The sequence below is a fragment of the Sciurus vulgaris genome, assembly GCF_902686455.1.
Source record: "Sciurus vulgaris genome assembly, chromosome: 3".
Lineage (NCBI taxonomy): Eukaryota > Metazoa > Chordata > Mammalia > Rodentia > Sciuridae > Sciurus > Sciurus vulgaris.
Window position 1 is genome coordinate 105,001,393 of NC_136463.1, and position 9,671 is coordinate 105,011,063.

A 9,671-nucleotide genomic window follows, 5' to 3' on the forward strand; every position below is an offset into this window, starting at 1 on the left:
TGAACCAGTTAAGCAATTTAATCTCTGCCTCCCACAGATTCTAATTTTTTTCTTCCTAAGGCAGGCCTGCCTCTGGTGAAAACTTAGATAGGCCTTGGCTTTTCTGGTCACTCCTGGTCATAAAGTATCTTATGGCCAAGATGAAACACAGACTCTAATAAGTTAGTACAATTTTACTTATAATTATTAAATCTCCCACCTATATTTTACGTTGAGGCATCTCCTCTTCTTTCAACTGTTTCCTGTTGTGGGTGGAAAGTCTGTGGTCTGAGAAGGGCGATGAGTTCACCTTCTCTTCCCAACTAGTGGTTCTAGTCCTCCTCCATGTTCTTTTGGAGTCTGGAAATGGGTGAAGGTGCAAGAGAAAAGAAAATCATATCATGCTTCTACAAGTGCACATTAGTTTTGCTTTTGTTTTTGGTACTAGGGGTTGAACTCAGGGGCACTTTACCACTGAGCTACAATCCCCAGCCCTTTCTATTCTTTTATTTTTGAGACATGGTCTCCCTAAGTTGCTTGGGGCCTTATTAAGTTGCTGAGGCTGGCCTTGAACTTGTGATCCTCCTGCCTCAGTCTCCAGAGTTCCTGGGTTTACAGGCATGTGCCATGTGCCTAGTTACTAATGCATACTTCTATGAGAGCTGTTTGTGTGCTTGGTGCTTGGCAGGTATTTAGAGTAGACTAATTTATATGGGTTCTTTTGGAAGGATCTTTAGAAATTCATCCTCCCTTCCTTAGATATTTGGTGGTACCTCCAAAAATTTTCTGTTGGCTCTTAACCTTACATTCTTTCATAACTTTCATCCTTTTACTTACATATTTATGTAAATAGAATTAGAAAAAAAGATACTCAGCATAAACTGTAGGAAAATACTTCAACTTTTGGGCAAAGCCCAGAAAGTGTCATGATACATTTATTTGTCCTGAATTATTTTAAAAACAGATGGTATCATTGTCCTGAAAACTCTGGACTTCAGTATGTGGAAAGCAAATAGGACCTCAAAAGTGACCATTGTAGCACTTTTTATTCTATTGAATTAATGTGGATTGAAGCACAGTCAGCCCCACAAGTTGTGCCATTTTTTTTTTTTTCCTCTCAAGAGTTTATTATAAACCAGTCTCATAGGCCACAAGGAAATAGAAGGACTATGTACAGCCTTACGGGAAACAGGCAGGTAGCTGAGAAGGGCCAAGATGGATCTAGGGCCTTGGCGGGTGCATTCCCGGGGAGGGGGCCCTGTGCGGGGAAACCTGACAATCCGGTGAGACTCTGGGAACAACAGCATAACAAACAAACAGGTCTGTGGTAACGTGGCCCTGGGGGATCGGGCCCACGCCTCTGTGGAGCTACTTCCATAACTCTGTGGCCAAGGGTCAAATGAGGCCTCGCATCCCTGGGGGAGGGGGCCGCATTCCTGGAGGTGGCATGCCCATCGGGGTCCCTCGTCCATGGGGAATCCCCACTGGGGGATCCATGGGAGGCCTCATACCAGAAGGCGGGCCCATCATGCCTGGAGGGGGTGTCCCTTGGCCCATAGGTGGTGGAGGACCCCCACGGCCTGGTGGGTACTGGATTGGAGCCCTGCAATACTGGCAGTGGCAGCAGCTGCAGCAGCTGCAACAGTGCCTCTTCTTGTGGAGTCATCACCTGTTGGGATGGCCCACCAACCCCGCGGACTGGTCCCGCAAGACCTGCAGGACCTGGGTCATAGGAACACCAGCTGGGATTCCTCTGCCAGCAGCCCTGCCAATTCCTGGGCCTCCAGCAGCAAGTGGCACTCGAGCAATGCCAGTATCTTTGGGAGGAGGTCCTTCTACTGTCATTGAGACCAGGTTCTCCCCTCGAAGCAGCACCAGACCAAGGACTCGTTTCTCTTCCCTTTCTGCTTATTTGGAGTTCTTCAGCTTGATCTTCCTGAACTCATCACAATCACAAAGGACCAAATTCATAGGCTTGTCGAAAGCCTTGAAGGTACCAATGAAGATCCGGCCATCTTGCAGGTTGCACCTCATCCTGTAGTCAATGTGCTGCAGCATCTTGCTGCTCTTGCCCACAGTCATGGTGGCAGTTCTGATGGCTTTGATTCCCGCCGGATTCGCCTCCACCGAGGTCTAGACGCCCGCCAACAGCCGGATTCCTGCTGTCGCTACTGGAAATGCAGTCCAAGTTGTGCCAATTTTAAAGCAGTTGAAAACTTTATAATAAAAAGAGGTCAATGTTCACATGAAAATGGTCTTCAAAACCTTAGAGATAACAACTTGTGAGCCATTACATTTCATTCATGATGAAATCGAGACTCAAGAGAGGTTATTGACTTGGGCAGTGTCAATGAACAATATTGAGAAGCTGAACCAGAACTCACATCAGATCATTCTGACTTCAAGTAACACATTATTGACATCACATGGTGCAGTGTCCTGGAATAGATCAAAATAATAAAAACTTTTAAAACTTTCAAGAAATTGGCACTGGTCAGTAGTTTCAAATATTCAGAGACATAAAGATTCAGGGGCAGAGAAACTAAGATAACACCTCTGGGTGAGAGGCTGATGTGGTTGTAACATCTTGAGGCCACCAATTTGGTCAATAGGCAAGTGGCAGCTTCTTTGCTTCACATTCCTGTCCTTCCTTAGTGAGGAGAACCATTCTTTGGTCCAAGGGTAGTATCGCTGCTCAGTCTTTGAACTTAACTCTCAATAACTCTATAGGAACATTTAGAGAGCAGGCACTTTTTGTGACATTGTTCTGGGGAATCTTCAAGAAATTGTCAGGGTGTGTTGTGAACTAGGTGTGGTATGTCATTATCTGGTTTGAACTAAGATGACCTACTGACAAGCATAAGTCAAGAATAAATATATATGAGAGTTTTAATGTTCTTCTTATGTGCTCCAGCAGGTCATCTTGCTCATGCCTGGGGGATTCTAGCATAGGGTTTTTTTTTTTTTTTTTTTTTTTTTTCCCAGATAGACCTTAATTCATATCTTAGTTCTAATGCTCAGAAGCCATGTGATCTTGGGAAAGTTGCTCCATCTCCCTGAAAAAATCATAAAATGGTGATAATAATGTTTGACCCAATTATTTTTGTTTTTTTGCTCTTGAGAATCAACAAAAAAAAAAAAAAAAATGGCCAAGGAAAAACTGTCTAACCAAGAACTAATGTACAGCAGTTGCTCTCTTTCCCAGTCTACTTCTCTTCCCTTTTTCTTTCTTGCCTAGCATGATAACCTCACACCCTATGAGGTTTGAAAAATGAAAGAAAATGAGCATATTTTACCAGCTATCAGAGTCCTCACATTCACTTTAGAATGGCAGTTTGAAGGCCTCTGTTTTATACTGAAAAATGGGCAAGGGGAACTCTCCCAAGATTCATGTATGCCACACGTCTCTCCTAGGAATTATCAGCTAGAAGAACTCATGAGGTAATGCTTCAAATTCCCCTTGTTTTTCTGGCTTTCTCTCCCTGGTGGCAAAGGACTTTTGACCCAGGACCTGTCCACCTACTAGTAATTCTGGGATTTTCTAATGGCTTCCTCAAACGTGCTTATGGCTAGTTTTACCCCAAAGGCTCCCAGCAATACTGCTCATTTTTAATAGGACGCCATTGCTTTTCTGAGCTCTGTCTTTCTGACATGCCTCTGCATTGTCTTTCCCGGCCTTGTGCCCCACTTTCTTCATGCTCCTTCACATTCCTCACTAGCTCTTTTTGTCTCTCCTGCTTCTCTGCCCAGCACTGTTGACAGTTGAATTCATTCAACATTTGATGGGAGACCTGAGTCTTCATGACAGCTGACCTGCCTTGCTCCGTGTTCTGCCAGGAAGGGCAGGAGGGAAGATGATAGATTCTCTTCCCATTGCCTAATATTCTGACCAGATAGAATCCTAAAAGATATTTTACACAGTTTATTTGAAATATTTATTTTAATTAGTAACTATAGCTCCAACTCCCTCCCTTGGGTGTATCTATGTGTCCAGGAGACCATGGCTACAATTGTCCTGAGAAGTGTTTACTATGGGGATCTTTACCCCATCCTGGTAACCACATCTGTAACTGGATCAAGTCATCATCTTGGCTTCTTCCCTTAGAATAAATTCCCCATAGATAGACTTCTGAGCCGCCATTTCAAAATCTCCCGGGCCTTCAGTTACCGAGTTATACCCAGATATACCTAAGTCCCAGAAGAGGCATGACTTGAGTTCTAGTTCTAAGGGCCTTCTTGTCCCCAGGCAGGTACACACAGCCTAAGCTCAAGATGAGTCTCTACTATGTCACCTTCCCTTTTTCACTCTGAATATTACCAAAACATGGCACAATAGTGAAACAGGGCTTCCACTGAGGAAGGAGAGCTACAGAATTAGAGACTGGACCCATTGTAACATAACTTGTGTACATGTGAGCCACCGAAAACATTTTTTTGGTGTAGACTAAAATATGCTTTTGACTTCCAATGATGAAGCCTTTATTTCCACTATAATTTTCACAAGTTTATTCTACATGATTCATTTAAAGGGCAAAAGCAACTTATTTTTGCTGCATTGTGCATTTTAATGAAGTGCCCTGGAAGCATCAGCAGCTCCTTATCTTTCCCTCCCTTGGAAAGAGCCAGATATAATGAACGTGCTAACACTGAAATGAGTAATTAATATGCAGCTTGTTTAGTCAGTATGAATCAGCGTTTTGATGATGTCTTGTGAGGATAGGATTATAATTGGCAGGATTTCTGCCTTATGGGTGATAATTTTGGATTCCAGAAGGAACAAATGCATTAAACAGTACTGTTAATTTGTCTTATAAAGCATACAGCCTTACAGCAGAAAAAGAAAAACTTACAGAGACAAATGAATAAAAATGAATTAGAAATATTCTAGCTTTGAAATATTCAGGTCATTAAAAATTTGTAGCAACTCTTGAATTATTCAGAATGATAATTTAGAAAACCAATTAAGGAAACCTCTTCTGTGATAGGTTATCTATAAGATTAGTGGATTCTTCAAGATGTACCCTCTATCTTGTCGCTGACCTCTTGATAATTATAATTCATAGTTTTACTTGACATTTTTAGTTACCTGAGTTGCTTGAACTTTTGCAATATTTTTAGAGACAGCTCACTCAATCAAACCTCATTTAGAATCTGTGTTTCTTCCATAAACATGGATTGTTCTCATCTTTGGTAAGCAAGTTCAACTTGGAAGCCATTGTGTGGTCCTTCAGTCTAAATGCCTTCCTCTCAGGCCTCCATCAAGCTATTCACCTGTTTGAAAACTGCTTCAGTTTCCATAGAATTCTTTCCTGATGCACCCTACATGGCCATAATCTCTCCTGTGAAGGATACATCAAGAGTGTGTTTTGGGAACAACACTCTTCTGAGACACTGCAGGTAAAAGGTTTCATGAACAAAGACTTTAGGAAGCTGTTGCTTTTATTATTACCCTTCTGCCAGATTCACAGCATGTATCAAAAGCTCTGTTGTAATAAGCTTATCTTGATTAATTTATTTGATCACAGATTTAGATCCCTAGGAACCGCTCTTCTGTGGAATGTGCTGTAGGAACCACACATTACATCTGTGATATTTGGTATGTTTGTTCATATTATTTTCAAAGCATTTCATCATCTCTCCCTTATTTTACATAAAGTGCTTCGGTTTTGTTGTCCCCTCTTCCCACCCATATGTATTCTGCTCAAAAGTGGGCTTTAAACTGACATGTTTTAAAAATGAAAGTTTATTGTGATCTACCTGAAAGTTGCCATTCTATCTGATTTGGAAAGATCACTCATCTTTTTTTAAATAGGACCTAGCTACTTGGTCTGGTACTGATCCTATCTGTCCTTTCTCTTATTTCTCTAGTCACCACCTTGGTTAAAAATGCTGCTAAACACATTCAACTTCAAAGCCTTGTCACGGGCCTTTGATTTTAGTTCCTATTGCTAAGTCTGGGCTTTCCAGGGTGTGCAAGTCACAGCTGGTAATGATGAGGACCAGATGATGCCCTAGCAGCACATTAAAGGTTTTTACCAGGATGTGGTTAGATGGTTTTGCTTGGGTATTTTGTTGTTGTTATTCTTTCCTTTGGAATGTGAGTTGTGGCCAAGAATTATTTCCCTGATTGCATTTTTGCTATCCTTCTGCATTTGGAGAATTGGAAAACATACAGAAACATAAGGAACATGCTCGTAAACTACTACTCAAGCTAACTACAGGCTCTTGTGTGGTAACTTTTAGCTGTGGTGCTCTGTTGATTCAATAAATATGTTTTTATTAAGTCCAAAATACCATATTGACATTTTGGTCTTATCACTTTTATTAAGGCATCATTATTCTACATTTAAAAAAATTTAAATGTTTATAGACATAGATCTTCAACTATTATAGAAGAAATGCTCATTAGTTTATATCTAATGTGATGAAGTATTCATGAGCTTATGATGGTGTATTGAAATGCATTGTACATAAGGTAGAGGCTATTACTATTTTAAATGCTTGTGTTTTTCTCATTATAAAACTGTCAAATATTCATTGGAGAGAATTTAAACAATAATGAAAATGATAAGAAAACAATTAAAAATCATTCATAGTCTCAGTACTTGAAGGTAACTACAAGTATCTCACTCTTTTGTGAAAGAAAATAATGAGGTTAATAAAGTTAGCACTTCATTCATTAGTATCATATCTATAAAGTTTGCCTATTAGTAATATTTGTCAGATTCAGAGCTTATTATGATATAGTATTCAGAAGTTCCGAATGTTGGAGTTACTCAGACCTAAGATACCCTTTTCCCTGTATTAAAGCTCTCTTTGGTCATATTTATCAGTCTCTATATTTAGTACCCTTTATCTCTTAGAAACATATATCTCCAGCCCTGACTGCTCTCTGGAATCTAAACTCATATATCCAACAGCCATCTTTTTGTTTTAATAAATAAATTAATAAACTTTATTCACATAATGAAATTATGGCTTTGTGAAATATATACACAATAGAAAACACAAGAGTTATTAACTGCCAATAACCATTTTGACATGTTCATTTAGAGTCTGAGGCATCTCAAACTTAACAAGGCAGGTCAAAGCTGACGCTCTGGTATTCTTTTCTCCAGACTTAGCTTTTCAGGTATTATTTCCCTCCCAGTTTAATATGGAGCATTGCATCTATCCATGTGCTCAGGTCATAATCTTCATCTCCTCTAGCTTCTACGAGTCTGGCAAGAGACAGAACTGGAGTAATGCCAGATTTCTCTGGGCAAAGCTATTGTTAAAAATGTAAGTTATAGAGGTCAACTCTTCCTCTGCTAGGAGAGCTGACAACTCCCACACTGGGGATAGGCATGACTTTGGCAGCACAAATGTTTTCCATATTGGAAAAAGGGAAGAACCCTTAGAGATGACCTAGCAGTACGTAGTGAACTTCAATAACTGCTTATTTTGGGCAGCAAAAGTCAACCCTACGGGCTGAAAGTTTCAACCAGTGGCCTTCTGAATAGCTGCCAATAGAGTGTTCATCCATTTGAGTGAAAAACTGAGTTCTCAGTGAAACAGGAAGCTAGGGGAACCTGGAACAGAAGGGGTCAGAACTCAGAACAGTAGGGTGTCCTTTTGAGGTGATATGATAATCCATTTCCTCTCTTCTTCCACAAGGCTCTGACTGGAACAAACTGTTGGTGGTAGTGGGGAGGATATGCTGTTGAGAAATGAGTGCCAAGAGAGGAGGGAACAATGAATGTAGTGCAGTGCTCCTCTTAGGGCCTAGTGACATCAGGGAGGACAGTTTGTGTAGACTGCCAGACAATTGGAGGACATTCAGTATCTCTGGTCCTAAATGCCAGAAATGCCCACAAGTCATTGTGATAACTCAAAATATCTCTTCATCTTCCTATAAATAGGAAGCACTCTCAACCTGTCTATGGTTCTCAAGAGAATCTATTAGGAAGGAAAAGATCTCTTAATGAAGATTTAAAGGAAAGATAAGAGAGAGAGAGAGTGAGAGCAAGCAAGAGAGAATATGTTCATGTTACCTACCTCCTGGGATGGTCAGACTGGGGGACATAGAAACTCATTGGATTCAGATCAACCCCTGCTTCAGGATGTTCAAGGCTTCCTCAGACAGGGCACAGTGTCTATCACCATAGGTCTGTGGGAAGACTTTACCCTGAACCGATATGGAGTTCTGAGGTCCAGCCAAGATTAGACTTGTTTTTCCCTAAGAATACCAGATCCTAATGAGTGGGATTCTGTTACGATTCCTTAAATAACCAATGTGTGTGACATACAGGCACATGGATGATATCATTCTTCTCTGAAACATTCCACAAGTCTGAGTAATACTTGCTACCTAAAAACATGCTTCAGCTCCCTACAGCTTGTACTTGGGGCCAAGAATACTGAGCTAATATCTTTCATACAGAAAGATGGGCACAAAGAATAATCTTACTTGAGGCTCAAATCTTCAATGAGTATTTAATTTTGTAAATACACCAATACACAGAATGCCCTTGGGCTATTTATTTCACTTCTTTGAAACTTAGTTGTTCTGTCCTTAAGGATAATGATACCTGCTTTACAATGTTGTAGGAAAGAATGGCCCATATATTTAGTGAGGTATCTGACACACATTTCATGGATTAATAAATATTAATTCCCCAACTAATCAGATATCCAGATGATCATCTTGAGTAAGCAAAATGCCTTTGACTAAATCACCTTCTATAGTTTTATGACAGTTCATCTTTTTGTCTTCTCAGGGTGTTCACCACCTTCTCTTGACACTCTCATGATTTTGCATGGCTGGCAGTAGACTGTTTAGAATACTAAATCTACTCTCATCAAGTTTAAGGTGGGACATCAAACATGGATATGTGTGCAGAAGATGGGGCTCTGTAATTTTTTTTAGGGCTAAAGAAAAGTTTTGGCAGACTTTCCAATCTGGCATTAAATGGCAGTTTTATTCTAACAAATTGGCAGAAACAAAGAAGAAGTAAAACAAATCCCCCTTGGAACTGAGCAGTGCTTCTCTGGGCAGCAGGAGTGTCTCTACTTCTCATTGCATGACTAAGCATTTGCTTGTTGTCATGTAACATAAACCTTGCTGCCAAATACTTTTAAATATCCGCAAAAAACTCAAAGAATTGGAGAGGTGCTTTAAGAGGCATGCAGAAGTTATAGAAGTCAGGGTTGTCAATAATAATATGAACATTAAGACCATAAAAATGAAGTTTGAAAACATGTAATCAGCCATCAAAATGGAGCAGGCTGCTACTGGTCCTTCTTGTTGCTGTTCTTTCCTTAAGTTGTCCTTACTTGAAAAGTATCATCTCTTTCCTCAACCCCTTCTCTTCTGTTCCATTCTCATTTTTCAATAATAGAGTATCCATACTTTCCTCCTCTTCCTGAAATGTCCCTGGAACACCTCTAATATTCCAGTCATCTTTTATCACAGAATGGATATTATAAGGTGTCTTTATATGTTCATATGGAACATGAACTTAAACAAAATAATTACAAGAAAAGATGAAGTGAAAACTGTAGTGAAGTCCTACTATTCTCTTTTACTAATTAATCCAAAAGACCCATGTTCCTAAATTGCTTTCATTTCACGTCAGAATGACAAGATTAATGAACTATTCAACTAATTTACCTCAGCTGAAGTCTCAACTATGCTACCTAGTTTCTATGGG

The 9,671-nt window shown here is 40.1% G+C and overlaps 1 pseudogene across 1 annotated transcript; it reads right to left on the reverse strand.

Moving 5' to 3' along the window:
* Positions 1-547: 547 nt before the first annotated feature.
* Positions 548-8,170, reverse strand: LOC306658138 (small nuclear ribonucleoprotein-associated protein B-like; annotated as a pseudogene). Its single transcript, XR_013767026.1, has 2 exons — positions 8,017-8,170; positions 548-2,418 (listed from the first exon to the last, which is right to left on the reverse strand). The product of XR_013767026.1 is annotated as a small nuclear ribonucleoprotein-associated protein B-like (transcript).
* Positions 8,171-9,671: the final 1,501 nt, after the last annotated feature.